Source organism: Myotis brandtii, unplaced genomic scaffold (assembly GCF_000412655.1).
Source record: "Myotis brandtii unplaced genomic scaffold, ASM41265v1 scaffold1062, whole genome shotgun sequence".
In the NCBI taxonomy this organism is placed as follows: Eukaryota; Metazoa; Chordata; class Mammalia; order Chiroptera; family Vespertilionidae; genus Myotis; species Myotis brandtii.
In genome coordinates, this window is record NW_005353595.1 from 159,152 (window position 1) to 167,678 (window position 8,527).

The following is an 8,527-nucleotide window of genomic DNA, read 5'->3' on the forward strand; positions in this document are numbered from 1 at the left end:
TACAAAAACCTGTTTCCTTCACTGCGAATATTTCAACAGAACCTATTTCTTACTTAAGGACAGGAACCCTATATTCAATCCTCAGAGTAGACCAAAACCATGCATGGTGAGTGCCAAGCACAGTGGTTAATGAAGCCAAGGTGAAAAAGAAAAGTCATAAGTGGCAGTAATTATGCTGAATTAGCTGCTCTTCTTGGACCAATGGTACAATAAAAAGAGAGATGCACTCGTAGGAGAGACAGCTGGGGCAAGTGTCTTTTTGAACGCAGAAAGCTTTTCTCTCCCATTAGTAGGAGTAAAAGCATATGTTTGGAGAGAAATAATGAACTATGCTAAATATAGAACATCCCATGCAAATGCTTGTACTTAAGCCTGGCTGTCTAAATAATGAATGCATACAAATTATAACCATAAAAACAAGTATAGAAATATAGACAATGAATGCCTTTATACTAAATGTATTTCAAATGTATTTCTTCATTTTATAGATATGGAAACTAAAGCTTTATGAAGCTAAGCATTTGCACCAGACTTTGAACTCAGGTTAAGTGACTCAGAATTCAGGCATGGGATGTCCATCCCCACATCCAGTGTTGGTGAGTAAGAGGCACTAACAGGGAGGACAGCAGGATGTGGTGGTGGACACTGTGTCTCTCCTAAGGACAAACTTGGATCTGAATAAAGTGGCATCTGAGATGAAGCTTGAAGGACAAATAGAAGTAAGATGAAAAAATCAGGTCCAGGGCATGGATGCATGGGACAGACTGACAGACCTGAGAGGGGAGGAGCATGGAGGGGAAGAGAAGAGATTAACCAAAGAACATATATGCATATATGCATTGCCCATGGATACAGACAATAGTGTGATGAAGGCCTGGGGCTGGGTGGAGGAGGGCAAAGCAGGGGAAAATGTAATACTGTCAACAGTAAAACAAACAAAACAATCAGGTGGTGGCGGGGCGCTGGCCTCCCCCCCACCCCCACCTCCCACTGCTGGTAGGACCCATATGCCACTGCCTCTGAGACACTGTGTCATCGCTCGCATGGAGCATGATGCCTCCCCAAAAAGGGAGGTGATGGAATTAAACCACCCCCATCATTAGAAGATTTGGAACCTCCTGGAAAATTAGTATTGTTGGGTTGCTCAATGTTGGGAACTCTACCTTCTTCAATGTATTAACCAATAGTCAGTCTTCAGCAGAAACCGTCCCCTGCTGCACTATAGATCCTAATGAGAGCAGAGTGCCTGTGCCAGCTGAAAGGCTTGATTGACTTTGCCAGTACCACAGACCAGCAAGCAAAATCCCCGCCTTTCTAAATGTGGGGGACAGGGGACAGTGCTGGCCTTGTGAAAGGAGCTCACAATGGACAAGGCCTAGGAAGTGCCTTTTTATCTCACGTTAGTGCCTGTGATGGAATCGTTCATCTAGCACAGTGGTTCTCAACCTTCTGGCCCTTTAAATACAGTTCCTCATGTTGTGACCCAACCATAAAATTATTTTCGTTGCTACTTCATAACTGTAATGTTGCTACTGTTATGAATCGTAATGTAAATATCTGATATGCAGGATGGTCTTAGGCGACCCCTGTGAAAGGGTCGTTCGACCCCCAAAGGGGTCGCGACCCACAGGTTGAGAACCACTGATCTAGCACGTGCTTTTGAAGATAATGGTATCACACATATTGAAAAAGTATAGATCCTGTTTAAGATATAGAAAAATACATGAAGAGCTTCCGTTAAAAATGAAGAAATTATTGGGTATAGATAAACTAGAAAAAGTGGCTATGAGAGAAGGAGGTAAAAAACTAAAACCTGAATGACGACATAAAGTGAAAAGTTAAGTCCCGGGTTATAGATAAAAAGAAACCTGTTTGCTTCTATTATGATTGGAATGACAAAGAGACTGAACACTTATTTCTGACTTCAACACCAATGGTATACTTGGTTAATCTTTCTGAGCAAAACTACATTAGAAGGAAAAAAATGGTTGATAAAAACTAAAGAGTTTTTTACTGGCCAGTGTGGCTCAGTTCGTTGAGCATCGTCCAGTGCACCAAAAGGTTGCTGGTCAAAGCACAGGCCCAAGTTGAGTTGTGATATGGAGGGCAACCACTTTATGTTTCTTTCTGACATCCATGTTTCTCTCTCTCTCTTCTCCCTCTCCCTTCTTCTCTCTCTAAAATCAATAAAAACATTTTAAAAAATTAAAGAGTTTGTGAACAGTATGCCCCACGTACCTTGGTCATTCCTTCCAATGGAGCCTTGGAACTCAAGTTGCAAGAGTTGAGTGCTGAGGAGAGACAGAGGTGTCTGCAGGAGAACATGACACAAAATACTTTGCCAAAGATCGTTAAGGCCGGGTTTGCAGCACTCCAACTAGAACACTTTTCCACTGCAGCCGGATGAAGTGCACGCATGGATGCAGAAAGAGACGAATGCTCCTCAAGCTGCAGGAAAGATCCACACAGATTTTGTAAAAGGATTCATTCGGGCTCAAGTAATGAAATACGAAGATTTTAAAGAGGAAGGTTCTGAAACTGCAGTCCAGGCTACTGAAAAGTACAGACAACAAGGGAGAAATTATATTGCTAGAGATGGAGATATTATTTTCTTCAAATTTAATATACCTCAGCAACTGAAGGAGAAATACATTTTAGTTATTACTCAGATAAATGTACAATTTCCAAAAGGCATATGCTTTTTTAAAATTAAAATTTCTGAAAACTGAAGGGATAAAGTTTGGGGGGATGAGAATCTTCTATAAACAGAGTTAGTTTTATTTGTTTTAATATTAAAATACTGTGTACCTCCAATGAAATGCAAGTTCCCTAAGGTGAACAGCTTTACTTTTCACGTGATTAAGACCCTACTCCAAATTGTAGAAGCTTTTCAGGAACCACATTCTTCTCTTGATACTTCATTAATCTCCATCATGCATGCCAGGCCTGACACATTTGAGTGTGGACAATGTGGTTGCTCCTTTTTGAATCTACAGGTAATGCATGGTTTATAGTACTCCAGATGTCTACCCTCAAGAAAACATTTGGCAAAAATAAAGAGGTGATAGTAGGGGTTAGCAGGCAGGAAAAGATGCTCTAGTCAGAGGGAACGGTATGTGCAAAAGCACAGAGGACAAAGCATGTGTATGGCACTGTGATACATCCGTATCGATGGAGTGCCATGAAGATGGGGGTGGAGGGGAGCGATAGGACAAACTGTACTTTCCAAAGACAGCTGCAGCAACATCTCCTGCCCTACGTGCTCTTCTGCCACCTTGCCACCCACACCCTGTCACCAGGTAGAGTTGAATCCTCTCTTTTTGAATATGGGTGGGCTTGTGATTTGCTTGTCACAAATATGAAGTGATGGAAGTGACACTGAGTGCTTCCTGTGGCGAGGTCATAAAAGGGGAAGTGGCTTCTGCATTGTTAGCTGGGACATCCTCCTTTGGAGCCCTGAGCTTCCATGTGAGACGTCTAATGACGCTGAGGTTGCCATGCTGTGAGGAAGTCTAGGCCACATGGAACAGCCATTTGTAGATATTCTGGCTGACAGACTCAGATGAAGTTCCAGCCAACAGACATGTGACAGTCACAGACGTCAACCATAAGCCATGTGAGTGGAGGTATTTCCAATCTCCATTAGCCAAATCATTCCAGGCTTTAAGTCATCTCAGCTGAGGCCCCGGTTATCATGCAGCAGAAACAACTGTCTTTACTGTGTCCTGAATTTCTGACCCAACCAATGGTTGTTTTATGCCGCTAGCATGTGGGATGACTTGCTGTGCAACTGTAGTAATCAGAACAGATGGTTGTATTGTGCAAGCAGTTGACTAAATATGTCTGGAGTTCAGGAGAAAGATGTAGGCTGAAAATTTAGCCCTCGGAGTAAGTTTAGCTGAAGCCTTAAGAAGACGTGGGGTAACCCAGAGGGGTGTGTAGAAATAAAAGAGGTTTAACAATGTAACCTTGGGGCATATAAATATTGAAGAGGCAGAAAAAAAGGCAAGGAACAAGAAAGAGACCAAGAAGGATCAAAATGGGGAGGAAGGGTTATCAAGGAAAGCAATGGATGGGAATGTTTTATGAAATACAGAGATCAACACTCAGATGCTGCAGAGAGAGCACTGGAAATGTGACCCTGGTTTGGACAGTAGACAGGTGCCCTTGTCCAGACCAGTTTCAGGAAGAAGCGAGGATGAAAGACAGACAGAGTGTGGCGAAGAGTGAGTGCCTTGCATAGTAGGTGCTTAATAAATATTTGTTGAATGAATGAATCTGAGATGATGCAGGATGGTTATAGAGGGAAGAACAAAGAGAGAGATGGCAGAAATAGCCAGGTAGTCTTGGTGAGAGGTGGGGGTGGGGAAGGAAGAGATTTTAGCATTTGCTGGGGGAGACTGCAGCTCACTTCTCTTCCAGCAGCTGTCCTCCCTGCCCTTGGCCCACACCCACATCTGGCGTGGACTTGTGCAGAGCCCACCGCACATAACCCGCAGTGGCCAGAGCTGCTCTAAAGTTCCAGCCTTGGGACTTTTTCAGCACATCCCAACACTGCCTGGATGACAGTGACCTGGGTGAGTTGCCAACACTTCCCAGAACATGCAAGTGTTTTGTTTAGTAAGAGGGCAGGGACTGAGAGAAGGAGAAACTAGTCAGCCAACTATAAAACATGGTCGCAAACTGTGGGCTAATATACAAGTGCCATGGAAAAAGTTAAGAACAATATTTTCTATTCTGACAGCACCTTCTTTCTTCCAAAAGCACATAACACTCTATAACTCAGATGTGTTTCCTGAGTCATCCAACGCAGCGCAAACATGCCACTTCCTTCGCGAGCATACTAGAGGATCAGGAGGAGGGAGGCGGGATAACGCTTTCAAACATTTTAACCTTCAGATTTTTAACTTAAAACCAAGTTTAGCCCTAGCCGGTTTGGCTCAGTGGATAGAGCATCGGCCTGCGGACTGAAAGGTCCCAGGTTCGATTCCGGTCAAGGGCATGTACCTTGTTTGCGGGCACATCCCCGGTAGGGGGTGTGCAGGAGACAGCTGGTCGATGTTTCTCTCTCATCGATGTTTCTAACTCTCTATCCCTCTCCCTTCCTCTCTGTAAAAAAAATCAATAAAATATATTTAAAAACAAACAAACAAAAAACCAAGTTTAGAACCAAGAACATTGCTGTTCTGTTTTGCTAAATAATAGGTTGGCTTCTTTATTTTTTAGTTTCTGTTTTACATTATGAATTTAAGCTACTTTTGAGGTCAATTTGCTTGCCATAGACTCTTGACAGGTAACTTAAGGATGAATTATGCCAAAAACTTGATAGTTGGTGAGGAGACTCCTTGTCTAAAAAACCAAGTTTAGAACCAAGCACATTGCTGTTCTGTTTTGCTAAATAATAGGTTGGCTTCTTTATTTTTTAGTTTCTGTTTTACATTATGAATTTAAGCTACTTTTGAGGTCAATTTGCTTGCCATAGACTCTTGACAGGTAACTTAAGGATGAATTATGCCAAAAACTTGATAGTTGGTGAGGAGACTCCTTGTCTAAATATACATTACAATAAAGAATTAAAGGAATAGTATTTTAATTCTATTCTCTGATTCTCTATTGGGCCGGGGTCTGTCCTGAGCTAGAGAAATTCTAGGTCAATGGAAAATTATGATTGCTCAAAGAAAGTTAGGAAAATGAGTAAATAATGGATCTTTGTCAAATCACATGCCTAAGAGGCCAACTTAGACTAACCAGGACAATAAAAATTCTTTTAAAATGATCATTAAATACTCCTGCCTTCTCCTTCCTGCCAAATACTGCACAGGGATCGATTCCTCTAAGCTTTTATATTCCAAAGCAGCTTTATATGAGAAAGAGAATCTTTATTACTATCATAGAATCAACTTGTTTCAAAGAAAAATCAGGCTTTGAGTCTTCTCCATGCACTGAGACCTTCTTTCCAGATGAAAGCCTGAAACTGGTGTACTCTTATGATGCCACTGAAGCTAAGTAAAGAAACTGCCAAAAGCATGCCGTTTCTTCTGCCAAATCATCATGAGACAAAAATGTTTCTAATTTCTCTCCTCCTCCTCTCCCTGAATTTGTTATTAACCAAAAGAACATAAAAATGCTTCAGAACACTTTTTCATCCTTAACAGGTGTTAGTGTTCAAAAACCATATTAGCCAATGGCTTCACTCAAGAGGAATGTTAAAGTCAAGTCTAGGAGTCATTGCAGTGGCCTCCTCCACAGGCACTTTGAGTCCAAGAATGGTCTCCGTAAGATGGACTCCCAGTGATTTAGACTCCAGTGTGTGTGTGTGTAGCAATCCGCTTTCAGGGCACCTCTGGTGAAGACCTTATTCCATCCTCAAGTCATGTGATGGTCAAATGTGTTAACTTGATTAGACTACAGGGTGCTTAGATGCTTGGTTAAACATCATTTTGGAATGTGTCTGTAAGAGTGTTCGTGGGTTAACATTTGAATCAGTAGACTGAATAAAGTACATCATCATCCTCAACATGGATGGGCCTCATCCAATCCACTGAAGACCTGAATAGAACCAAAGGCTGAGCAAGACAGGATTCACTCTCTCTGCCTGATGGTCAAGGACATTGCTCTTCTGCCTTTGGGCTGGGACTCAAATGGGAACTGAAACCATCAGGTTTTATGGTCTCAGGCCTTTATACTGCAGATCTTGGGAATTCTCAGCCTCTGTAATTATGTGAACCAATTCATTTGAATGAATGACTGAATAAAATAAGTAAGTAAATATATATCTCCTATTGGTTTTGTTTCTCTAGAGAACCCTGACTGATAAAGGCCTCTTATCACGTTTTTCCCAGTCCCAGTGTTCAGGCTGCAACAATAGATGGGGATCCTGGCAACTTTATGGCATTTGGAACTGTGACCCAAAGTTTCACACACAGCACTGAGAGGGGTCTTCACTCTTGTCACTCAGATGGTTAAAATGGGGATGGCCATCATGTGGTAGCATGAACATTTCCCCTCCCCACCCCAGTCTTCCTTGAGTGTTTGATTTAAAAGCTTATTTATAGGAATTCCTTGTTTAGAGAAAATAAAATTATAGAGGTGAAAAACAAATTGTTCTCTAAAGCATCATTTAATTACTATCTTGGTTCAATTGTATAGTTTTCCACTTATTTATTCTTTTTAATACTAATATGTCCAGCTGTTCACCTGCGTCCAGGTTATGTTAGTGCTAATTAGCAACTCAACTTGAAGAAGGTCTGAGACATGGAAAGGAGTGAAAATAAAAGCAGTTCATGCTACAACTTTCCTTCTTTCTGGTTTGATGGAAGTAAGCCTGAGGTTCAGAAATTATATCTTGTTTTTTGATGACTTTTACCGGGGGTGGGGAAGAATGGAACATGCTAGCAGTTTCCATTCCTATGGGTTCACAATTTGGGAGGCATGTATGTCTGCAAGTTTATTAAATTGGCAACTGGTAATTTTGCATATCCAAGAAGAGCTTGGGAAGGATACATTTTAAACATATGACTCAGACACTCAAATGTTTGCTTAAAATTTATTTGGGACATACGAAATATTTTCCCAAGAAAATTAGACTGACATAGAATGATGCAGTAGAAGTAAGTTAAAATGAGCAATTAGGAGGATTGGGCAGCAGGCGTAATTTTGCTGCATATTTACTGTATGATCTTGGGCACATCACTTCACTGCTCTGGGCCCCAATTGTCCTGATGTCATATGAATAAAATGAGGAGATGCCTGTTTTTCAAACTATGTCATCCTCATCTCTGCTGCAGAGATGAGGATAATCTAAGCGGGGGAGCTTCTAGTCCCTGCTGCAACCAGAGAAGCTCCATTTTCATGTATTTCATATACACATGGCGCTTACATGCAATATTTCATTTGAAGAGAAGTGTTCAGACAGATCCAAGATGGGACTGGCGTACATGGAAATTGCACTCACCTCCTCCCAAGGACCAAACTGGGTGGCTGCAGAAGGGAGCGGGGTCAATGAAAAAGGTGAAAGGGTTGAGAAATGCAAATTGATAGTTCCAAATAGTCATGGGGATGGGAAAATACAGCATATATAATATAGTCAATAATCTATAATAATAAAAGCATAATATGTTAAGTAGACCAGACATTCTTCCAGACATCCTTCCGTCCTTTTGGACGAAGCCAGGGCAGCGAGGGGAGCCTGGGTCCCGGGTGACAGAGGGAAGCTGGTGCTGGCAACTGGGGGAAGGAAGGCCTACTCTTACACGAAATTTGTGCATCAGGCCTCTAGTATTGGAATAACTATGTATGGTGCCTAGTGGGTACTGGAAATAGTGGGAGAACACTTTATAAAGTACACTAGAGGCCCAGTGCACAAAAATTTGTGCACTCGGGGGGGAGAGGGGTCCCTCAGCCTGGCCTGTACCCTCTCGCAGTCTGGGACCCCTCAGGAGATAATGACCTGCTGGCTTAGGCCTGCTCCCAGGTGGCAGAGGGCAGGCCCAATCGCTAGGTGCAGCCCCTGGTCGGGCTCAGAGCA

At 42.2% G+C, this 8,527-nt stretch overlaps 1 pseudogene; it reads left to right on the forward strand.

Moving 5' to 3' along the window:
* The first annotated feature begins 1,060 nt into the window (after window positions 1-1,060).
* LOC102263343 lies at window positions 1,061-2,729 on the forward strand (annotated as a pseudogene).
* Window positions 2,730-8,527: the final 5,798 nt, after the last annotated feature.